We start from the raw sequence: 26,500 nt of genomic DNA, 5'->3' as shown, positions 1-26,500 counted from the left end.
ATGGATTGCACCAGGGGACTTCCCTGGTGGTGTAATGGTTAAGACTCCGTGCTCCCAATGCAGGGGGCCTGGGAACTAGATCCCACATGCATGCCGCAACTAAGGAGTCCGCCTGCCGCAACTAAGACCTGTGCAACCAAATAAATAAATAAATAAATATTAAAAAAAAAGAGAATGGATTGGACCATATGATCCAGCAATCCCACTCCTGGGCATATATCTGGAGAAAACCATAATTTGAAAAGATACATGAACCCCAATGTTCATTGCAGCACTATTTACAATAGCCAGGACATGGAAGCAACCTAAATGTCCATCTACGGAGGAATGGATAAAGAAGATGTGGTACATATATACAATGAATACTACTCAGCCATAAAAAAGAACAAAATAATGCCATTTGCAGCAACATGGATGCACCCAGAGTTTGTCATACTGAGTGAAGTTAAGTCAGATAGAGAAAGACAAATATGACACCGCTTATATGTGGAATCCAAAAAAATAGTACAAATGAACCTATTAACAAAACAGAAATAGAGCCACAGATGTAGAAAACAAACTTATGGTTACCAAGGGGGAAGGGGCAGGGAGAGATAAACTGGGAGACTGGGATTGACATATACACAATACTATATATAAAATAGATAACTAATAAGAACCTAGTGTATAGCACAGGTAACTCTACTCAGTACTCTGTAATGACCTATATGGGAACAGAATCTAAAAAAGAGTGGATATATGTATACGTATAACTCATTCATTTTGCTGTACAGCAGAAAGTAACACAACATTGTAAATCAACTACACTCCAATAAAAATTAATTTTAAAAAATTAAAAAAAAAAGAATGGATTGGGAGAAGCAATCTGATAGAAGTTTTTGTGATAAAGGCTGAGAGCCTGACAAAATTTTGGATGCCTGTTCACAACTGTCTCTTAAAAGCACTTCTTTGTGTTTAACTGTGAATAATAATAACAGGTATAATTGGAATATAATTGGAGAAATTGGTCATGTTCTCTTGGAGATTGTAATAGCCTAGGAAGTGCACACTGGGTGTGGTCACAAAGGTATCTTACACTTTGGGAAAGCGTATTTCGAAGTATTCAAAGACAGACAAAAGTGCATTGTCAGCGTCTATTATAAGGAACGCAAAGAAAGTAGAGGCTCAAGGGGTTGAACAGGGAGCTTTCCATGTGGCTTAGGTATAAAGAGGTATGTTTCAAAAGCAAAAGAAAAGTCATATAAACCGAAGATTCAGCCTTTAAGACTTTATGTGATTTGACTTCTTGATATTTCCCTGACTACATTTTGTACCAGTCTCTTCTTTGTAAATGACTCTCCAGTTGTGTCCTTTTTCAGTTTATTGAATATGTCACACTTATTCTTGACTTTGGGCTTTTGCAGTTGCTGTTCCCTCTCCTAAACTCTTCTAATATCCGAGCTCAAACATCACCTCAAAATGCCATCTTGTTTATTTTCTTCATTGCACATATTCCTGACTAAAATAATCTGTTTATGTTTATTGCCTTTCTCTCATCACTAGAATTTAAGCAACAGAGTAAGGACTTTGTCTATCTTTTCCATAAGTTATCCTCAGTGCTTAACACAGCATCTGGCACATTATAAGCCTTCAATAAATACTTATTGAATGGAAAGAAGGAAGAAAAGTAGAAAGAAAAGAAGGGAAAAATGAAAAGGCATGCAAGAAAAATATAAAAACTTTTATCAAGTACAGAATGAATTGGGCTTTAGAAAAATCCTAAAGATATAAAAGGAACTTTTAAAGTTATGATTGGAACAAGAAGATTCAGAGAAAGACTTTTATTTGGATAAACACTGAAATAATAAAATGAAATTAAAAGACAATTAAATTTCAATTTTGTTTCTGTTTTCTTGATCAAAGAGAATAAATCTTATGTGAAAATGAAAAAATAAATTTGATTAAGAATAAATCATAGAGGACTCTGGCTTCCAGCCAAGATGGAATAACAGGGGTCATATTTGCCCACTTGCTTGAAATAACAAAAAAAAAAACCTAGACAAAATATATGAAACAATGGTTTTTAAGACATTAGACATCAGTCAATCAAGGTCAGTGATCTTTCAGAAATAGGAAACAAAGGAGATGAGCCCTAGAAATGCCCTAGCTTATTGCCTTGAGTGAGTTTCTATTCTGTGTGCAAAGAAGGTGAACCCAGTTGGAGCTCAGCAGACTAAGTTGAGGAGATGTAGCTGAAGAGTCAGGGGAGATCAAGGCAGTGTGAATTTGCAGGACAGAATGCCAGAGAAGAGAGAGCCGCAGGGAGAGAAATGCAGATATCTGTGGAAGGCTCCCTTTGAGCATCCCTCAGAGTACTGATAAGTGCATGCATGTGAGGAAAATAACTGAGGCTGAGGAAAGAATTCCCTGAAAGGATAGAGAGAATAGCACCTGGCATTCACACTGGGCTGGGAACTAGAATACTTCATAATTCATTAGGTATAGAGTAGCATACTCAGAAGTGTCTTGCCTAATAGTGGGGAATACGTAGACTTAGACTAAACATTGTTCTGGTCCCACCTAATGAGTTTTAAAAGCAAGACTTAAAAGGATCAAACTGTTATTTCCAAGTAGCTTAAGTGCACTCCAGAGCAAAGCTGAAGAATATTTAAAGGCATACAAAAATACCCAGGACTCAAGAAGGAAAAATTCACAGTGTCTAACATGAAGTAAAAATGATCAGACATGGAAAAAGCAGGAAAATAAAACATGTGGTGAGGCATAAAACCAGTCAATCTTGAATGAAATTCCAGGGAATTATGCTGAGTGAAAAAAGCCAATCCCCAAAGGTTATATACTATATAATTCCATTATTTAACATTTTTGAAGTGACAAAATTTTAGAAACAGAGAACAGAACTTACACAAGGGACAGAATTGTACACACGGGATAGAACTGTACAGAACTAAATACACATACACGCACATGAATGAGTACCAGTAAAATCAAGGAAATCTGAACAAGATCAGTGCTTTGTATCAGTATATTCTGGTTATGATATTACACTGGTTTTGCAAGATGTTACCATTGGCAGAAAATGGGTAAAGAGTACATGGGATTTCTCTGTATTATTTATTACAATTGCATGTGAACCTACAATTAAATGAATAAAAATTTCAATTAAAAAAATCAATCAATTGAAACTGATCCAGACTCACAGATTTTAGAATTAGCAGATAAGAACATTGGCAGAGTTACTGTAACTGTAACATTGGCAGAGTTACTGTAACTGTAAAAGAGATATGCAAGATAGTAAAACAAAACAAAACAAAACAAAAAAACAACCCAAATTGAACTTCTAGAGACAAAAACTATGAGGTGAAAAATACACTGAATGGGATTAACAGCGGATTAGACACTGCAGAAAAGATTAGTACATGTGAAGACATAAGAATAGAAACTATCCAAAATGAAATGGAGAAAGAAAAGAGACTGAAAAAAAAACGGACAGTGTCAGTGACGTGTGGGATGATTCAAGTGTAATTCAAGCGTGTAACTGGAATTCCTGAAGGAAAGAAGAAAACAGGAACAAAAAAATTTAAAGAAACAATGGCTAAAATTTTCTTGGATTTAGTGATAATTATAAGCCCAGAGACCTAAGAAACAAAATAAATCCCAAACACAAAAAGTATGAAGAAAACTACCCTAAGGCACATCATAATCAAATTGCTCAAAATAAGAGAGTCTGAAAAGCAGCTGAGGGATGGGGGAATGTGTTATGTACAGAAGACCAAAGTTAAGGATGACAGCAGATTCCTCACTGAAAAGAATGCATGTGAGAAGACTGTGAGCTCTCATCTTTAAAGTACTAAAAAATCCCCCCAAATCTGTCAACCTAGAGTTCTATAGACAGCAAAAGTATCTTTCAAAAATGAAGGTGTTATAAAGACTTTTTCAGATATACAAAGCTGAAAGAATTTAAGTAATGATAAAGAAAGTCCCTCAGGAAGAAGCAAAATAATACCAGATTGAAATCTGAATCTAAGACAAAGGGAATGTAGAGCACCAGAAATAGAAATTATTTGGCTAAACATACCAAATCTTTTTCTTGCATTTAAATATCTTTAAAGATAATTGACAATTTAAATTTTTAAAAATGTAACGTGAGGTTTATACTACACAAAAAAGGAAAATAGAAGGAGAAGGGGAAAAGAACAAAGATCAAATGGGACAAATACAAAATAAAAAACATGGGACAAACAGCAAAATGATACACAAACCTAACCAAATCAATTACCGTATCAAACATAAATGGTCTAAATACCCCAATTAAAAGGTAGGGGTTGCATTCTCACCACTATTATTCAACATAGTTTTGGAAGTTTTAGCCACACCAATCAGAGAAGAAAAAGAAATAAAAGGAATCCAAATCGGAAAAGAAGAAGTAAAACGGTCACTGTTTGCAGATGACATGATACTATACATAGAAGATCCTACAGATGCCACCAGAAAACTACTAGAGCTAATCAATGAATCTGGTAAAGTAGCAGGATACAAAATTAATGCACAAAAATCTCTTGCATTTCTATACACTAATGATGAAAAATCTGAAAGAGAAATTAAGGAAACACTCCCATTTAGCATTGCAACAAAAAGAATAAAATACCTAGGAATAAACCTACCTAGGGAGACAAAAGACCTGTATACAGAAAACTACAAGACACTTATGAAAGAAATTAAAGATGATACAAACAGATGGAGACCCCCTCTTTTGACAGCACTGGAATCACAAATAACTGCTGAACAATCATCAACAGGAAGACACTGGAACTCGCCAGCCAAAAAAGATACCGCACATCCAAAGACAAAGGAGAAGCCACAGTGAGATGGTAGGAGGGGCGTAATCACAATAAAATCAAATCCCATAATGGCTGGGTGGGTGACTCACAAACTGGAGAACACTGATACCACAGAAGTCCACCCACTGGAGTGAAGGTTCTGAGCCCCACGTCAGGCTTCCAAACTTGGGGGTCCGGCAATGGGAGGAGGAATTCCTAGAGAATCAGACTTTGAAAGCTAGTGGGATTTGATTGCAGGAGTTCAACAGGACTGGGGGAAACAGACTCCACTCTTGGAGGGCACACACAAAGTAGTGTGTGCAACGGGACCCAGGGGAAGGAGCAGTGACCCCATAGGAGGCTGAACCAGACCTACCTGCTAGTGTTGGAGGGTCTCCTGCAGAGGCAGGGGGTGGCTGTGTCTCACCATAAGGACAAGGACACTGACAGCAGAAGTTCCGGAAAGTACTCCTTGGCATGAGCCCTCCCAGAGTATGCCATTAGCCCAACCACAGAGCCTGTGTAGGTTCCAGTATTGGGTCGCCTCATGCTAAACAACCAACAGGGAGGGAACCTAGCCCCACCCAACAGCAGACAAGCGGATTAAAGTTTCACTGTGCTCTGCCTACCAGAGCAACAGCCAGCTCTACCCACCACCAGTTCCTCCTATTAGGAAACTTCCACAAGCCTCTTAGATATCCTCATCCACCAGAGGGCAGACAGCAGAAGCAAGAAGAACTACAATCCTGCAGCCTGTGGAACAAAAACCACATTCACAGAAAGATACACAAGATGAAAAGGCAGATGGCTATGTACCAGAAGAAGGAACAAGGTAAAACCCCAGAAAAACAACTAAATGAAGTGGAGATAGGCAACCTTCCAGAAAAAGAATTCAGAAAAATGAGAGTGAAGATGATCTAGGACCTTGGATAAAGAATGGAAGCAAAGATCGAGAAGATGCAAGAAATGTTTAACAAAGACCTAGAAGAATTAAAGAACAAACAAACAGAGATGAACAATACAATAACTGAAATGAAAAATAAACTAAAAGGAATAAACAGCAGAATAACTGAGGCAGAAGAATGGATAAGTGACCAGGAAGACAGAATGGTGGAATTCACTGCCATGGAACAGAATAAAGACAAAAGAATGAAAAGAAATGAAGACAGTCTAAGAGACCTCTGGGACAACATTAAACACAACAACAATCGCATTATAGGGGTCCCAGAAGGAGAAGAGAGAGAGAAAGGACCCGAGAAAATATTTGAAGAGATTATAGTCGAAAACTTCCCTAACATGGGAAAGGAAATAGCCACCCAAGTCCAGGAAGCGCAGAGAGTCCCATACAGGATAAACCCAAGGAGAAACATGCCGAGACACATAGTAATCAAATTGTCAAAAATTAAAGACAAAGAAAAATTATTGAAAGCAGCAAGGGAAAAATGACAAATAACATAAATAGATTTCTCAGCAGAAACTCTACAAGCCAGAAGGGAGTGGCATGATATACTTAAAGTGATGAAAGGGAAGAACCTACAATCAAGATTACTCTACTGGCAAGGACCTCATTCAGATTCGATGGAGAAATCAAAAGCTTTACAGACAAGCAAAAGCTAAGGGAATTCAGCACCATCAAACCAGCTCTACAACAAATGCTAAAGGAACTTCTCTAAGTGGGAAACACAAGAGAAGAAAAGGACCTACAAAAACAAACCCAAAACAATTAAGAAAATGGTCATAGGAACATACATATCAATAATTACCTTAAACATGAATGGATTAAATGCTCCAACCAAAAGACACAGGCTTGCTGAATGGATACAAAAGCAAGACCCATCTATATGCTGTCTACAAGAGACCCACTTCAGACCTAGGGACACGTACAGACTGAAAGTGAGGGGATGGAAAAAGATATTCCATGCAAATGGAAATCACAAGAAAGCTGGAGTAGCAATACACATATCAGATAAAATAGACTTTAAAATACAGAATGTAACAAGAGACAAGGAAGGACACTACATAATGATCACGGGAGCAATCCAAGAAGAAGATATAACAATTATAAATATATATGCACGCAACATAGGAGCACCTCAATATATAAGGTAACTGCTAACAGCTGTAAAAGAGGAAATTGACAGTAACAAATTAATAGTGGGGGACTTTAACACCTCACTTAAACCAATGGACAGATCATCCAGAATGAAAATAAATAAGGAAACAGAAGCTTTAAATGACACAATAGACCAGATAGATTTAATTGATATTTATAGGACATTCCATCCAAAACCAGCATATTACACTTTCTTCTCAAGTGGGCACAGAACATTCTCCAGGATAGATCACATCTTGGGTCACAAATCAAGCCTCAGTAAATTTAAGAAAATTGAAATCATATCAAACATCTTTTCTGACCACAACGCTATGAGATTAGAAATGAATTACAGGGGAAAAAAACATAAAAAACACAAACACATGGAGGCTAAAAAATGTTACTAAATAACCAAGAGATCACTGAAGAAATCAAAGAGGAAATCAAAAAATACCTAGAGACAAATGACAATGAAAACACGACGATCCAAAACCTATGGGATGAAGCAAAAGCAGTTCTAAGATGGAAGCTTATAGCACTACAAGGCTACCTAAAGATACAAGAAAAATCTCATATAAACAATTTAACCTTATGCTTCGAGAAAGAAGAAGAACAAACAAAACCCATAGTTAGCACAAGGAGGGAAATCATAAAGATCAGAGCAGAAATAAGTAAAACAGAAACAAAGAGAACAATAGCAAAGATCAATAAAACAAAAAGCTGGTTCTTTGAGAAGATAAACAAAATTGATAAACCATTAGCCAGACTCATCAGGAAAAAGAGGGAGAGGACTGAGATCAATAAAATTAGAAATGAAAAAGGAGAAGCCACAACAGACACCGCAGAAATACAAAGCATCCTAAGAGACTACGATAAGCAACCTTATGCCAATAAAATGGACAACCTGGAAGAAATGGACAAATTCTTAGAAAGGTATACCATCCAAGACTGAACCAGGAAAAAATAGAAAATACGAACAGACCAATCACAAGTAATGAAATTGAAACTGTGATTAAAAATCTTCCAACAAACAAAAGTCCAGGAGCAGATGGCTTCATAGGTGAATTCTATCAAACATTTAGAGAAGAGCTAACACCCATCCATCTCAAACTCTTCCAAAAAATTGCAGAGGAAGGAACACTCCCAAACTCATTCTATGAGGCCACCATCACCCTGATACCAAAACCAGACAAAGATACTACAAAAAAAGTTACAGACCAATATCACTGATGAATGTAGATGCAAAATTCCTCAACAGAATACTAGCAAACAGAATCCAACAACACATGAAAGGGATCATAAACCATGATCAAGTGGGATTTATCCCAGGGATGCAAGGATTCTTCAATATACGCAAATCAATCAATGTGATACACCATATTAACAAATTGAAGAATAAAATCCATATGATCATCTCAATAGATGGAGAAAAAGCTTTTGACAAAATTCAACACCCATTAATGATAAAAACTCTCTAGAAAGTGGGCACAGAGGGAACCTACCTCAACATAATAAAGGCCATATACAACAAACCCACAGCAAACATCATTCTCAATGGTGAAAAACTGAAAGCATTTACTCTAAGATCAGGAACAAGACAAGGGTGTCCACTCTTACCACTGTTATTCAACATAGTTTTGGAAGTCCTAGCCATGGCAATCAGAGAAGAAAAACAAATAAAAGGAATACAAACTGGAAAAGAAGAAGTATAACACTCACTGTTGGCAGATGACATGATACTATACATAGAGAATCCTAAAGATGCCACCAGAAAACTACTGGACCTAATCAATGAATTTGGTAAAGTTACAGGATACAAAATTAATGCACAGAAATCTCTTGCATTCCTATACACTAATGATGAAAAATCTGAAAGAGAAATTAAGGAAACACTCCCATTTAGCATTGCAACAAAAAGAATAAAATATCTAGGAATAAACCTACATAGGGAGACAAAAGACCTGTATGCAGAAGACTATAAGACACTGATGAAAGAAATTAAAGATGATACAAACAGATGGAGAGATATACCATGTTCTTGGATTGGAAGAATCAATATTGTGAAAATGACTATACTACCCAAAACAATGCAATCTATACTACCCAGATCCAATGCAATCCCTATCAAATTACCAATGGCATTTTTTAAAGAACTAGAACAAAAAATCTTAAAATTTGTATGGAGACACAAAAGACCCCGAATAGCCAAAGCAGTCTTCAGGGAAAAAAATGGAGCTGGAGGAATCAGCCTCCCTGACTTCAGATTATACTACAAAACTACAGTAATCAAGACAATATGGTACTGGCACAAAAATGGAAATATAGATCAATGGAACATGACAGAAAGCCCAGAGAGAAACCCACGTACCTATGGTCAACTAATCTATGACAAAGGAGGCAAGGATATACAATGGAGAAAAGACAGTCTCTTCAATAAATGGTGCTGGGAAAACTGGACAGCTACGTGTAAAAGAATGAAATTAGAACACTCCCTAACACCATACACAAAAATAAACCCAAAATGGATTAGAGACTTAAATGTAAGGTAGACACTATAAAACTCTTAGAGGAAAACATAGGAAGAACACTCTTTGACATAAATCACAGCAAGATCTTTTTTGATCCACCTCCTAGAGTAATGGAAATAAAAAAATATTTTAAAAAATGGGACCTAATGAAACTTAAAAGCTTTTGCAAAGCAAAGGAAAGTACAAACAAGATGAAAAGACAACCCTCAAAATGGGAGAAAATATTTGCAAACGAATCAACAGACAAAGGATTAATCTCCAAAATATATAAACAGCTAATGTAGCTCAATATTAAAAAAACAAACGACTCAATCCAAAAACGGGCAGAAGACTTAAATAGACATTTCTCCAAAGAAGACATACAGATGGTCAAGAAGCACATGAAAAGCTGCTTAACATCACTAATTATTAGAGAATACAAATCAAAACTACAATGAGGTATCACCTCACACCAGTTAGAATGGGCATCATCAGAAAATCTACAAACAACTAATGCTGGAGAGGGTATGGAGAAAAGGGAACCAACCCTCTTGCACTGTTGGTGGGAGTGTAAATTGATACAGCCACTATGGAGAACAGTATGGAGGTTCCTTAAAAAACTAAAAATAGAACTACCATACGACCCAGCAATCCCACTACCGGGCATATACCCTGAGAAAACCATAATTCAAAAAGAGTCATGTACCAAAATGTTCATTGCAGCTCTATTTACAATAGCCAGGACATGGAAGCAACCTAAATGCCTATCGACAGACAAATGGATAAAGAAGATGTGGTAGATACATACAATGCAATATTACTCAGCCATAAAAAGGAACGAAATTGGGTCATTTGTAGAGACGTGGATGCATCTAGAGACTGTCATACAAAGTGAAGTAAGTCAGAAAGATAAAAACAAATATCGTATATTAACACATATATGTGGAACCTAGAAAAATGGTACAGATGAACCGGTTTGCAGGGCAGAATTTGAGACACAGATGTAGAGAAAAAACGTATGGACATCAAGGGGGGAAAGCGGCGGGGGATGGTGGTGGTGATGTAATGAATCGGGAGATTGAGATTGACATATATACACTAATATGTATAAAATGGATAACTAATAAGAACCTGCTGTATAAAAAAAATAAATAAAATAAAATTCAAAAATTCAAGAAAAAAGAAAAAGATGATACAAACAGATGGAGAGATATACCATGTTCTTGGACTGGAAGAATCAACATTGTGAAAATGACTATACTACCCAAAGCAATCTACAGATTCAATGCAATCCCTATCAAACTAACAATGGCATTTTTCACAGAACTAGAACAAAAAACTTCACAATTTGTATGGAAACACAATAGACTCCAAATAACCAAAGCAATCTTGAGAAAGAAAAACGGAGCTGGAGGAATCAGGCTCCCTGACTTCAGACTATATTACAAAGCTACAGTCATCCAGACAGTATGGTACTGGCACAAAAACAGAAATATAGATCAATGGAACAGGATAGAAAGCCCATAGATAAACCCACGCACATATGGTTACCCTATCTTTGATAAAGAGGGAAGAATATACAATGGAGAAAAGACAGCCTCTTCAATAAGTGGTGCTGGGGAAACTGGACAGCTACATGTAAAAGAATGAAATTAGAACACTCCCTAACACCATACACAAAAATAAACTCAAAATGGATTAAACACCTAAATGTAAGGCTAGACACTATAAAACTCTTAGAGGAGAACATAGGCAGAACACTCCATGACATAAATCACAGCAAGATCCTTTTTGACCCACCTCCTAGAGACATGGAAATAAAAACAAAAATAAACAAATGGGACCTAATGAAACTTCAAAGCTTTTGCACAGCTAAGGAAACCATAAACAAGATGAAAAGACAACCCTCAGAATGGGAGAAAATATTTGCAAATGAAGCAACTGACAAAGGATTAATCTCCAAAATTTACAAGCAGCTCATGCAGCTCAATATCAAGAAAACAAACAACCCAATCCAAAAATGGGCAGAAGACCTAAATAGACATTTCTCCAAAGAAGATATACAGATTGCCAACAAACACATGAAAGGATGCTCAACATTGCTAATCATTAGAGAAATGCAAATCAAAACTACAATGAGGTATCACATCACACCAGTCAGAATGGCCAGCATCAAAAAATCTACAAACAATAAATGCTGGAGAGGGTGTGGAGAAAAGGGAACCCTCTTGCACTGTTGGTGGGAATGTAAATTGATACAGCCACTATGGAGAACAGTATAGGGGTTCCTTAAAAAACTAAAATTAGAACTGCCATATGACCCAGCAATGCCACTACTGGGCATATACCCTGAGAAAACCATAATTCAAAAAGAGTCATGTACCACAATGTTCACTGCAGCACTATTTACAATAGCCAGGACATGGAAGGAACCTAAGTGTCCATTGACAGATGAATGGATAAAGATGTGGCACATATATACAGTGGAATATCACTCAGTCATAAAAAGAAAGGAAATTGAGTTACTTGCAGTGAGGTGGATGGACCTAGAAACTGTCATACAGAGTGAAGTAAGTCAGAAAGAGAAAAACAAATATCGTATGCTAACACATATATATGGAATCTAAAAAAGAAAAAAAAAATGGTTCTGAAGAACCTAGGGGCAGGACAGGAATAAAGACACAGACATAGAGAATGGACTTGAGGACACGGGGAGGGGGAAGGGTAAGCTGGGACGAAGTGAGAGAGTGGCATGGACATATATACCCTACCAAATGTAAAATAGATAGCTAGTGGGAAGCAGCTGCATGGCACAGGGAGATCAGCTCGGTGCTTTGTGTCTACCTAGAAGGGTGGGATAGGGAGGGTGGGAGGGAGATGCAAGAGGGAGTGGATATGGGGATATATGTATATGTATAGCTCATTCACTTTGTTATAAAGCAGAAACTAACACACCATTGTAAAGCAATTATACTCTAATAAAGATGTTAAAAAAAAAAAAGGCAGGGGTTGTCAGACTTTGTAAAAAATAAAAGTAATGCTGCCTACAAAAATCATACTTTAAACATAGCAACAAAATGACAAAGATAAATTCTATTAACACTAATCAAAAGAAAGGTAGAAGGGGCATTTGTGATAGCCCAAACTGAAAAAACCCAAATATCCATCACAGGTGAACAGACAGATAACCTAACTGTGGTATACCCATATAGTGGAATATAACTCAGAAAAACAAACGAAAAACTATTGACTCATGTAACAGCAAGAATAAAACTCAAAGTCATCATCTTGAGCGAAAAGTGCCTAATGAAAAAGAGTATATACTGCATTATCCCATTTATATAAAATTCTAGAAAATGAAAACTAATCTATAATGACAGAAAACAGATCAGTGATTGCTTGAGGACATCAAGATGGTGCGGAGATAAGGGAGGTAGAGATTATAAAGAAATATAAGAAAACTTTTGGTGGACATGGATATGTTAGTTATCTTAATTGTGGGGATGGTTTCACATATGTTAAAACATCAAACTGTACTCCTTAAATATGTTTATTGTATGTCAACTATATCACAATAAAACCATTAAAAATAAATAAAAGAAGGATCAACTCTTCCTTACAGAATAAGTCAATAAATGCAGAAGAAATGAGGAAGACAGAACATCACTATTAGAACACCACAGTAATAACTCTGGCAGGCGTGACTAATGAATGCTAAAAATAGTAGACGAGTGTATAAGAAGAAACAGGATATTTGCATAGCATAAAAGTATTTCCTTCCAAATGTTTATTAATTACAAAGGGGGAAAATAGCAACTTTACAGTGGAGAAACCTGACAGACACCCACTAAGCCAAGTGATCAAGGTTAACATCATCAGTAGAAAGACATATCAACATCATGCGCCACCTGCTAGAATGCACTGAGAAGGGGACATCACTTCCAAATATTTGTCCCACAAATGCATAATGGCAATCTAATCAGACAAAACTTCAGATAAACCCAAACTGAGGGACATTAAAGAAAATGCTTGAGTAGTTGGTACTCAAAGGGTCAAGGGTATGAAGGGTAAGGAGAGACTAAGGAACTCTAACAGATTGGAGGAGACTAAGGAGACATGAAAATAAAGTGTAATGTGGGATCCTGGACTGTATCTTGAAAAGAAAAAGTACATTAATGGAAAAACTGGTGAAATCAGAATAAAGTCTATAGTTCAGTTAATAATATTGCATCAATATTAATTTCTTAGCTTTGATCACTTGATTATGCCCTATGCAAGATGTTAACATTATGGGAGGGTAGGTAAAGCCTACATGGAAATGCTCTGCACAATTTTTATAACTCTCTTTTTAGTCTAAAATTAGTTCAAAACAAAAAAAATTTTTAAAGAATAAATCACAGGGATTTCCCTGGCGGTCCAGTGCTTAAGGCTCTGTGCTTCCACTGCAGGGGGCACGGGTTTGACCTACATGACTGCCTGAAAGAAATGAATGAGAGAACCTGGAGATGAAATGACTGGATGGATGACGGTAATCCTTTTTTAAAAAATATATTGTTAAAATTAATTTATTTTATTTTTGGCTGTGTTGGGTCTTCGTTGCTGCACGCGGTCTTTCTCTAGTTGCAGCGTGCTGGGGCTAGTCTTCGTTGTGGCGCACGGGCTTCTCATTGCAGTGGCTTGTCTTTTTTTTTTTTTTTTTAATTTTATTTTATTTATTTATTTTTGGCTGTGTTGGGTCTTCGTTTCTGTGCGAGGGCTTTCTCTAGTTGCGGCAAGTGGGGGCCACTCTTCATCGCGGTGCGCGGGCCTCTCACTGTCGCGGCCTCTCTTCTTGCGGAGCACAGGCTCCAGATGCGCAGGCTCAGCAATTATGGCTCACGGGCCTAGTTGCTCCGCGGCATGTGGGATCTTCCCAGACCAGGGCTCGAACCCGTGTCCCCTGCTTTGGCAGGCAGATTCTCAACCACTGCACCACCAGGGAAGCCCCGGTGGCTTGTCTTGTTGAAGAGCATGGGCTCTAGGCATGTGGGCTTCAGTAGTTGTGGCGCACGGGCTTAGCTGCTCTGTGGCATGTGGGATCTTCCCGGACCAGGGCTCGAACCCGTGTCCCCTACATTGGCAGGCGGATTCTTAACCACTGCACCATGAGGGAAGCCCTGGATGATGGTAATCTTTGAAGAACTACAGAGACTAGAAGAGATGATAAGAGACTAGATAATGAAACTCTAATTTTTTTGAAAAGGAAAAGAATGTGGAGATCTCAAATTATAAACCAGTCAGGCTTTAAATCGTGCTTTTTAAGCTCTGCAAGATTTCTGGAAGGAACTAATGAACAGATAGCTTTACATGTGTTTAGAAAGGAAGACAGTGATAACTATGAGCTAGTTCATCTTTACCAAGAACAAGTCATGTTAGACTAACTTCAGTCATTTCCTGAAAGTATCACTTGCTTGGCAGGTCTGAAAAATACTCTAGCCCTAGTAAATTTGATTTTAAGAAGGTATTTGGCAAAGTCATTAGAAAGCTTGTGGACCAGATGGTAAAATAAGAGCTAGATGACATTTCAAAAGTCGTATATATTCATTATTGACTGAATGACTACAGATTTATGACTCAATGTCCAAGTTCAATCTCCTATTAGAATTCTCTATTGGCAGATCGAAAGGCTTCTTCTCTGCAATCCTATCCGAATAGCCATTTTCCATTAACTAGGATGAAGAAACTCTGAGATGGAAGAATGGTTGATGGTTGCAGAACAGAATTAGGATCCTAATATCCTTAAAGGGATTTTTAAAAAACCACCTTAAAAAATAAGATCAAGTGGAAGATGGAGGGGATATAATTTATAGTATATGATATAAAATCTTGCTGTACAATATAGTTGGTAGAAGGGCCAACAGGATCATACTTATCAGAGAGTGATATTCAGCCTACATTAGAATGGGGAATTCTGTGGACTTCCCTGGTGGTGCAGTGGTTGAGAATCCTCCTGCCAATGCAGGGGACATGGGTTTGATCTCTGGTCCGGGAAGATCCCACATGATGCGGAGCAACTAAGCCCGTGCGCCACAACTACTGAGCCTGCGCTCTAGAGCCCGCACGCCACAACTACTGAAGCCCGCTCACCTAGAGCCCATGCTCCACAACGAGAGAAGCCATCGCAGTGAGAAGCCCGCGCACCGCAACAAAGAGTAGCCCCTGCTCGCCGCAGCTAGAGAAAGCCCGCGCACAGCAACGAAGACCCAATGCAGCCAAAAATTAAAAAAAAAAAAAAAAAAAGGTTATAAAGAAAAAGAATGGGGAATTCTGACAAACTGTAAAATCTTCCATATTTCACTCATCAAGTTTCTTTAATTCATAGAAAAATGAGAATAAGTAAATTCTTATGATAGATAGACTTTCCAAATGCCTTTGAAATGAGAATCTTTCTTGAAAAATCATCTTCCCCAGATAGAATGAGAGCCAGGATCTCATCTTAACCAGTTTCTGATTACCCTGGTGAATATAGGTAGAACAAACTCTCTGTTAGCAAAATGCAACAGCCTATTTATTAATGTATCATGGCTAAGGTCAGGTGAGAATATTTATACATGCTAATTTGGCACAGAGCCAGGATGGCAGTAGAGTTAGAGCTGGAGGAAACAGACAGGAGAAAAATAATTATTAAGCACTGGTAATAGATGCTGAGCAGTAATTTTCCTATTGTGTCTGAAGTGCTAACCTTACTTTAACAAGAACCAGCTCCACTTTTATTTTATATAAGAGGATTCCATTAGATAAAAGGTTCCTATATTTATAAATAAAACAACCCCCTGCCCCAAAACAATGATCTTTTAAAATATAAGAAGCAGAAGGCAAAAGTATAGGGGCCACAGAATACACACTCGTGAATTAACCAGAGAATAATAAAACCAAATATAATCAAGTAGGCCATGTAATCAGTTTGCTAGGGATTGGCAACCTTTGCTAAATAGTCCGCCTCAATATCAATCCTTTCCCATTTCATACATTTTTATCTCATAGAGAGATACTGAGGGCCTGAACTAGGATTCTGAGAATGAAACTAGAGAGAAGGAATACAACAGAGCAATATTTGGGTTCTGAAATAAGCAAATCTTAGTTATTATATGGATGTGTGGGGCCTGAGGATGATGTAAGGAGTCTAGGAAAGGGATGGCAAATAAGTTTTAATTCACATGCTATCTGATATAGCGATTTCAGCAGAAAATAAGACAACAGTACACTCAAATTGCGTAATTTGTGAAAAACTTTACCTGCAAAGATGTGGAGAAGATTTAGGGGAACTGGCAAGGGATAGTATATGACCCCGGGGCTGGCAATACCAAAGACCCATTACACCCCTAAGTCAGAAAAGAGCAGTTTCTGGAATTGAAGAGGCTATTGACAGGAGTTATGTCTTTCACTGTGACGACACCTGTAAAAATAAATATCTCAATATCACTCTTCTTCCACTTTTTGATCTTCTGTGGATGCCTCCCAGCAAACCCACCCAGAAAACACAGGACAAGAAAGCTCTTGATGTAGTCCTAAAGGTGACTGCACAAAGAGTTGGGTGAAGAATAAGCCGGATACTAAGCCTAATTGATTGACAGTAGTTGCCTACAACACCATGTAGAAAAGGATTCCGTGATGTCATCCAACCTCATTAGGATAAATAACCATGAAAGCCATATACCTATTATGAGAATGGGGTGAGGCAGTGTCGGCATGTGCTCATGAATCCTATGCCTGTAATAAGCATGTGTGTCTTCTGTTTCCCAACCCTGGACTATGAAGACTTTCATACTTCTAGTTTGTCTGAATGATAAATAGCTATACCAACAAATGAAACAAAAAATACAAGAGGAACATATTAGGGAGCAGGGATGATAAATTCAGTTTAGGTTATGTTGACTTGGAGACGCCCAAAGATCATCCCTGGATATATGAATCTGAAGTTCAGTGGGGAAGTCTAGCCTGGAAATGGGAGTTTTGGAATCAATAGTTTATATATGACAGTTGAAACCATAAAAATAGAGAGAACACAGAGAAAAAGAGTCATGGGTAAGTATGAATACTGGGGAATATCAACATTTTAAGTGGAGGGCATAGAAAAAACCTGCAAAAAGAAAAAGAGCAAGAATAGTTAGAAGGTTACAAGCAGCACCATGGAATGTAGATTCACAGAAACCAAGGGAGTAGAATATTTGTAGAAGAAAGTTGCCGTGAATGTCAAATGTTGAAGAACAGCCGTGAAATAAGGACTGAAAAATTTCCACTGGATATGACAATTAGAAGATTACTGGTGCCCTTGATGAGAGCAGTTCCAGGAATATAATAAAAGAGGAAGCCCAATTTCAGTGGGATGAGAAGTTAATGAGAGACAAGGATGTGAACACTGCAAATATTGTTCTTTTGAATACAATGGATGAGGTGAAAAGAAGAATGAGTTGATGGTAGGCAGACAAAAACAGGATCAAAAGAGAATTTTTTTAGAGTGACAAAACAAAATTAAAGTATGAGGAGAAGGAGCTAATGGAGTGAAACTGAATAAATAAGAACGAGAGAACTATTAGAGACGGCTGGAGCCTGTTCCCTAAGGGAAAGTGTCTTGCCCACACCCCTCAGTACAGGTGATTGACTATAGTAGGCATATAAATTGGTTAATGACCTATTAAGAAAAGATGAATTGGCAATCTGTATATCTTCTTTGGAGAAATGTCTATTTAGGTCTTCTGCCCATTTTTGGATTGGGTTGTTTGTTTTTTTGTTATTGAGCTGCATGAATGCTCAACATCATTAATCATTAGAGAAATGCAAATCAAAACTACAATGAGATATCATCTCACACTGGTCAGAATGGCCATCATCAAAAAATCTACAAACAATAAATGCTGGAGAGGGTGTGGAGAAAAGGGAACCCTGCTGCACTGTTGGTGGGAATGTAAATTGATACAGCCACTATGGAGAACAGTATGGAGGTTCCTTAAAAAACTAAAAATAGAACTACCATACAACCCAGCAATCCCACTACTGGGCATATACCCTGAGAAAACCATAATTCAAAAAGAGTCATGTACCAAAATGTTCATTGCAGCTCTATTTACAATAGCCAGGACATGGAAGCAACCTAAGTGTCCATCATCGGATGAATGGATAAAGAAGATGTGGCACATAGATACAATGGAATATTACTCAGCCATAAAAAGAAATGAAATGGAGGTATTTGTAGTGAGGTGGATGGAGTTAGAGTCTGTCATACAGAGTGAAGTAAGTCAGAAAGAGAAAAACAAATACAGTATGCTAACACATATATATGGAATCTAAGGGGAAAAAAAAAAAAAAGGTCATGAAGAACCTAGTGGCAAGATGGGAATAAAGACACAGACCTACTAGAGAATGGACTTGAGGATATGGGGAGGGGGAGGGGGAGGGTTAAGATGTGACAGGGTGAGAGAGTGGCATGGACATATATACACTACCAAATGTAAAATAGATAGCTAGTGGGAAGCAGCCGCATAGCACAGGGAGATCAGCTCGGTGCTTTGTGACCACCTAGAAGGGTGGGATAGGGAGGGTGGGAGGGAGATGCAAGAGGGTGTGGATATGGGGATATATGTGTATGTATAGCTCATTCACTTTGTTATAAAGCAGAAACTAACACACCATTGTAAAGCAATTATACTCCAATAAAGATGTTTAAAAAAAAAAAAAAAAAGATGAATTGAGCCAAATGGATTCTCTTTGTTACGAGTATGAACTAAGAAATATGGAAATAATTGGCTGATTAGCAGTGGAAACTCAGATGAAAGAGTAATGATTAAAAAAAAGAAGGAACAGCGCAGCAGTGATGAGCAATGTTAAAGCTGAAGTCAGACAAAATAAAAACCATGAGTGGATGATGGAATCATCTGTTAGGTAGAGCATAAGGAAGTTAGATCTTAGAGAAACAGAAGAGAATAGAGATGTGTGGGGGTAGAGGCAGAGGCTCCAAGAGAGGCCATGTCCCTCTAAAGGAGTGACACAGAGAACTGCTTTGGTATCTGATAACTTTCCAGTTACGGTTCACTGGTATCCTTACATTAACTCATCTTTTCTCTTAATGGGAATGAGTTTCTGTTCCTCGAATCCCAAACTCCAACACTAAGACAAGGACTAAAAGCAAAGCCGTGGAGGAGTCAGGAAAAGAAAAGTCAAGTGAAAAGGGTTGCTTTGAACAGGACTGAAAATCTAATGCTCAGTGATCCTAAGAAAGAAAGGACACATGTTGATGCAGGAGCTGGAAGGAAGTCCATAGCTCAAACATTTATCAAAAAAAAAAAAAAAAAAAAAAGATTGAAACTAAATGAAGTTAAGCATCCAGCTAAAGAAGTTGGAAAAGAGCCACAGAGCAAGCCCAAAGAAACAAGAAGGAAGGAAACATAAGTATAGGGGCAGGTGATGTAGAGAACAACATCAACAACCTCCACAATAGTAACAAACAAGAATAGCAACCCAAAAGCTGATTATCTGAAAAGATTAATAAAATAAGCAGACTTTGGGCAACACTGAAAAAAAGACAAGAGAATGTGCAAATAAACAAAATACAGAATTAAAAAAGGAAATAACTATAGACACCAAAAGATTAAAAAAGGAGAATGGGTATTATGAACAACTATATATTAAAATATTTGAAAATAGAGATGAAATAAATAAATTTATAAATAAATAAATTCCCAGGAAAATGTAAAATATCACAAGTATTACAAGAAGAAATAAAGAACTTGAATAAGTAATATAGAAATTGAAGTAACAGTCAAAGACCACACCTGTGAAGAAACCCCAGGACCAGATGGCTATGATGGTAGGTTCGACCAAATTTTACGACATATAGAACTCTTATTTCATGTAATTTGATCCAGAAAAATACAAAAAGAATAAAGGCTACCCAAGTTATTTATGAAGCTAATATAATTTTAGCTAGTCAGATAAAAATAACACCGCAAAAAACAATCCAGCTCCATGGTGAATTTAGTATGGAAGAAAAGCAAAAATATGACCTCATATGTTTGTAAATGCAAAAATGCATTTGCTATTTGTAAAATCTTAAGTCAGAAGATTTTATCTCCAGTTCATCTCAGAGGAGGCTGAACTTTTTCTTTCAAAGTTGGTGGACTTCTCAGGCTTGGAAAATCAGACTTCCCAAATCAGGGTAAAAGTGAGAAGAGAATGGAGTCCTGGACAAGGAGATGTCTGCCATTGGTCCCCCAAATCTGGTATGTCTGGTTAACCTGTTAGGATAACTTAGAAGCACTGGTTTATAATGCATAGGAACCAATGAAATTAGCAGTTCGTTGTTTTCACTGCTGGGGGGTACACAATCTGTTTCTCATGGCTTCAACGTATACTCCCTGCTAACCTGTGAGGATGACATAAGGCTAGCAATGCCTTTGGAAAAGGGAGATGTTAATCACAGACCATGTTGCTTTTCTATTTTGTTATTTTAACTGGTTAGGGGAAGAGAAAAGCTTGAGTAGTGTACTGTTTACTTTCCTTAATTTCAGATTTTTGACTCTGGAGGTGATTTATTTCTTTATTGTAGTATCACAGGAATTAAAGAGGAGATTCCGAAAACTATGGAAAACATAGATGGACATACATTTAAAAGATTAGATAGGAATACTTCCCCACAGGACTGTCAAACTTCTCAATTCTCTAAAACACGCTGACAGTTTATTTCTTTTATCCAGAAACTCTTACAGGAGTGAGAGCTCAATAATTTGCTGGAAGGTCTTTATCTTTACCTCCCTTGGTCTCTACATAACAAAAAGGATATCAGAAGGCCTGTAGCCTATAAGGTTTCTGGAACTAACTAAATCCTAGTAACGTAGAGCTAAAATTTAGAAATATACCATAACCCCTGGTAGAGAATTACAAGCTGTATTTAAGAGGCTGAAGGGCAGTGAATTTTTTTTTTGAACTTAGTTAAAAGCTGCTCCAATTTGCAGTTACACTGAATTAAAGAATGAAAGCAAATCTTTCACTGTAAACATTATCCCCTAAGTTAATACTGGACTAAAATATTTCTTTAAATAAATCAAGAGATAATAATTCCTAAACTCATTGTAACAAGAAAGAATGGGACAGATTTTTACAAACGCTATCTGTACTCCAGACCTGACAGACAAACACTGGGCAGCCATAGGCTGTAAAGGATGAAGAGAAGTTCCTCAGGTAAACTAGTGTAGGGAAGACCATTTAGCTCAGAGTCGGAGCTGAGGCTGCTTCTCCTTGGTTTGAGTTGCTGTTTAAGGGCTGTAATGCAGATATAATAGCATTAAGAAGTAACTTGGAAAGGTGTTCAACATCACTATCATCAAAGAAATGCAAATAAAAAGCACAATGAGATATCTCCTCACACCTGTCAGAATGGTTATCATCAAAAAGACAAAAAATAAAAAATAAAAAACAACCAAAACCACACACAAACACACACACACCAAAAAACAGGTGTTGGCAAGGATGTGGAGAAAAGGGAACCCTTGGGCACTGTTGGTGGGAATATAAATTGGTGCAGACACTATGGAAAACAGCATGCAGGTTCCTCAAAATTTTTAAAATAGAATTTAAATTTTAAAATAGAATTACCATATAATCCAGCAGTTGTACTTCTGAGTATTTATCTGAAGAAAGTGAAAACACTAATTTGAAAAGACATATGCACTCTCATGTTCATTGCAGCATTATTTACAATAGACAAGAGATAGAAACAACCCAAGCGTCCATCAATGGATAATGAATGGATAAAGAAGATGTGGTATACATATACAATGGGATATTATTCAGCTGTAAAAAAAAAAAAGAATTCTTGCCATTTGAGGCAACATGGATGGAATGTGAGGGCATTATGTTATATGAAATAAGACAGACAAAGGCTAATACCATATGACCTCACTTACATGTGGAATTTTTTTTTTTTTTGCCATGCCACTCGGCTTGTGGGATCTTAGTTCCCCGACCAGGGATCGAACCCGTGCCCCCTGCAGTAGGAGTGCAGAGTCCTAACCACTGGACTGCCAGGGAATTCCCTACATGTGGAATTTAAACAAAACGAAACAAAGCAAAACAAAAATCAAGCTTATAGATACAGAGAACAGATTGCTGGTTGCCAGAGGTGGGGAGTCAGTAGTGGGTGAAATGGATGAAGAGAGTCAAAAGGTACTATCTTCCAGTTATAAGATAAATAAGTCATGGGGATGTAATGTACAACACGCTCACTACAGTTGGTAATACTGTGTTACATATTTGAAAGTTGCTAAAAGAGTAGATCTCAAAAATCCTCATCACAAGGAAAAAAAATTTTTTTGTAACTATGTATGGTAATAGAAGTTGACTTATTGTGATGATCATTTTGCAATATATAGAAATATTGAATCATTATGTTGTATACCTGAAACTAATATAATATATATCAATTATACCTCAATAAAAAAGTAGTAACTTGGAAGATGAAGTATACCAAAAAAAGCAGAGAATAAAGTTTCTTCAGTTTTCAGGCTATAGTGTACATTAGTGGTTCTGGAACTGTAGAGTGCTTAAGAATCACCAGTGCTGCTTGTTAAAACGCATATGTGCAGCCCAGACTGACAGTTTTCTAACTGAGAAACTATAGGGTAGCATTTAGGCATCTGCACTTTTTAACAAGCACTTCCAGGTAATTTTGATAGAAGTGGAAGTCTAAATGCCACATATTGAAGAACACTGGTCTAAAATATAAAAAAGAAAGAGTATTTGGCAGTTCCCCAGTTGATTTTGTTAATAAAAACCAATCAAATCCCATAACAAAGATTTGGAATTTGGAATTATGTTATGTTACTGTGTGTTGCCTACATTGTTCTTATTACAGAAATATCTATGGCAATAATAAAATGTGATATCACATCTTCCAGAAAACCCGTTCTAATATAAACTTTTGTCTACGTTATTAGAAAAACAGACATCTGCAATAAGTAGCACCACTTTTATATTCAGAAAAAAAACCAATGAAGTAATTTCTACTTTGTGAGAAAAAAGTAAAAAAAGAAAAAAAGAAATTTATATAATATAGTACACCAGATTGAGGGATGCTACAGGAAAAAATTATTAAATGTTCTATTTGTTTTTCAACAGTTCAATACTTCAGAGAGAACTGAAAAAAATAGATACATATAAAGGTCAACAGAAACATTCCCTTAGAGAATACATGTTATATATCTATATCCCTTGAGGAAGAAATGCAAAACCTGAAACAAATGAATATCATCTGTTTTCAGAATAATGATTTGTAAATATTTGCTTTTATCCCACAACTTTATCAATATATCTATTAGGTTTCAGGCTATTAAGCTTTGAAAAAATACAGAATAATTGAAGAAATAAGCCTATTGTAAAAATATCTGGGCACTTCCATTAATTCTTACATGCTTACTAAAAATCAGGCAGACTGAACATATTAGATGGGAATGGTATCTGCTGGTAAGAAACCCATTTTTTGTTTTAGGTGACCCCCAAAGTACATTACTTGTGAAATATATGATGCCAAAAGAAAAGCATTCTAGAGTCAAAATTTACTTTCAGGCAGGAAAAAGAGATTTAAACAGTATAAATTACATTAAGTTATTGGGTAGTTGGTAAAATTCCTTGCATTCAGTGCAGAGAGAAATATTAAGTCATTGAGTCATTCAGTCTAGTAAAGCAAGAATATGTCAAAAATATAGCTGGCTGCAAATTAAACCTGTAAATTTTTTTGTGTGTGCTGAAATATAAACTCATGTGATAAAACTGTTTTTAGATACAGATGTCTTTCCTAGTAAGTATTGTTCTTTAACATTGTTTTCTTAAACATCTAAAAAATAATCAACATTTCTCCAAGTCCTTTCTAGAAGATAAAAAATACCTTGAAATATAACTTGCAACTATCTAAGATTAAATAAAATATTCAGAAACCTCGGAATGTTTTCTTTGGTCTCTTCCATTATTAGGTTTTTAAAGAGTCCCGGGAGTTTCAATTTACTGGCTTGAAATGCAGACTTTACAGATTATGTGATTTATGACCATGCCTGTTTCCTATTCAGGACACTTTTCTTGCTTTTCTTATAGAAATATAAAAAGGAATTCCAAGAGAGGCTAATAGCAAGTAGATATTCCGAAGTAGAATTCCTTAAAAACCCTGTTACAATTTTTTACTGGCATCATATTGATCTATGAATCAATTTGGAAAAAACTGAGTATACTGAATCTAATATATTAGTGCAACTCTCCATTTAGATCTTTACTGTTGCTCAATAAAGTTTATAGTTTTTCATAGAGACCTTGCGTACTTTTGTTCATTTTATTTCTATGTACTTTAAGTCTTTGTGGCTGTACTAAACAGCATGTTTTCTAACTTTTTTAACATTAGAAACTCAACTTATCTTTGTCTATTGATTTTATAGTCAGTCAACTCGCTAGACTCTCATATTATTTCTAACAGTTTACCTGTTCATTATTTTGAGTTTTCCATGTAGACAATCATGTCATCTACAAATGAAGGCTGTTTTATTTCTTCCTTTCAAATGCTTATACTTGATATTTCTTTTCTGTTCTTGCTGTGGGGACTCTGACCTCCACTACAATGTTAAATTGTCTTGTTCCAATTTTAAAGAAAATGTCTGTATTACATTGGTAAGAATAATATTTGCTGCATATTCTTGATAGATACCCCTTATGAAGTTAGGGAATCTTCCCTTTTTTCCCACTTTTGCTAAGAGGTTTTATTCCTCCCCCAATTTAGTTGAATGAGTCAACTAAATTATTAAAAAATCTATTGAGATGACGTTTTTTCTCCTGTAAATATGCTAAATGACACAGATTTTCCCCCCTAATGTTAAACCACATTTGCATTCTTTTGATGCCCTTCTTAGTCCTGATTATTTTTTCCTTTTATTCATTGTTGTATTCAGTTTGCTAATGTTTTGTTTAGGATTTGATATTAACATTCGTGAGTGAGAATGAATCGTACTTTTATTTTCTCTTGCTGCCTTTGTCTGGTTTGGATATTAAGGTTTTGATATAGATGTATTTGCTGAATTTGGGGATACTTACTCTTTTTCTCTTCTCTGGAAGAGTATGTAAGTTTGAAATAATTTTTATTTGAAATGTCAGAGGTCAGTTGTAACTCTGCCAGAATAGTGGGGTTTTTTTTTTTAATGAGAATGTTTTAACAAAGTATTTAATTCTTTAATGATTACAGAGTTATTTTGGTTTTCATCTGGTTCTTGAGTCATTTCTGGTAAGCGATAATTCTTAGGAGGTTGTATATTATACCTAAGTTTTCAAAATTTATTGGTATCAAGTTGTTAGAGTATCCTCTTATCCTTTAATCTCCTTTAACTTGATTTGTAGGTGTGTACCTTTTAAAAAAACTGATAATATCATTTATTTCTGCTTTTTCTCTTTAATTTTTAACTGATTAAACTTCCAGAGGTTTATCTGTTTCATAGGTGTTTTAAAAGAAGGAATTTCAGGCTTTGTTGATCCCACCTGCTAAATGTTTTATATTTCATTCGTTTCTGCTCTTTGTTATCTCATTCTTACTTTTGGTTTTTAAAGCTATTGTTCATTTTCTAACTCATTAAATTGGAACCCTAGGTCATTGACTTTCAGCCTCCCTCCTTTTCTAATGTAAGCATTTAAGGTTATGTATCCTATACATTTGATATGTTTAGTTTTTGTCCAGTTAGAAGTATTTCCTTTCTGGTTTGTGAGTTATTCAAAACTCTCTTTTCTTTAAATTTCCAAACATATAGTCATTTAAAAATTTATCTTTTAGCTATTGACTTTTATTTATATGTCAGAAGATGTGGCCTGTAAGATAATTCTCTGAAATTTATTGACATTTTGTGGTTAAAAAATATGGTGAATTTTTGTAAATGAGTAATCACTTGAGAAGAATGCATACTGTCTAATTGTTGGGGACATAGTTCAATCAGACAAATGTATGTTAAAATTTATTATGGTATTGAATTTACCACCTTCTTCCTTTAATTTTATTGAATTTTAATATTTTAATATATTTTGAAGCCATG

The 26,500-nt window shown here is 36.3% G+C and overlaps 1 protein-coding gene and 1 non-coding gene across 6 annotated transcripts in view; both read right to left on the bottom strand.

Annotated features, from left to right (window-relative positions):
- Positions 1–26,500, bottom strand: part of MBD5 (methyl-CpG binding domain protein 5) — a 193,668-nt gene that overhangs the window by 120,569 nt on the left and 46,599 nt on the right. The gene's annotated exons all lie outside the window — the stretch shown is intronic.
- On the bottom strand, positions 22,406–22,478 carry TRNAR-CCU (transfer RNA arginine (anticodon CCU)). The gene has a single exon. It is a non-coding gene; the product is annotated as a tRNA-Arg (tRNA).

The sequence above is a fragment of the Eubalaena glacialis genome, chromosome 1 (assembly GCF_028564815.1).
Source record: "Eubalaena glacialis isolate mEubGla1 chromosome 1, mEubGla1.1.hap2.+ XY, whole genome shotgun sequence".
NCBI lineage: Eukaryota > Metazoa > Chordata > Mammalia > Artiodactyla > Balaenidae > Eubalaena > Eubalaena glacialis.
Note: the sequence above shows the minus strand (reverse complement) of the source record. Positions and strands in the feature narration are given on the sequence as shown.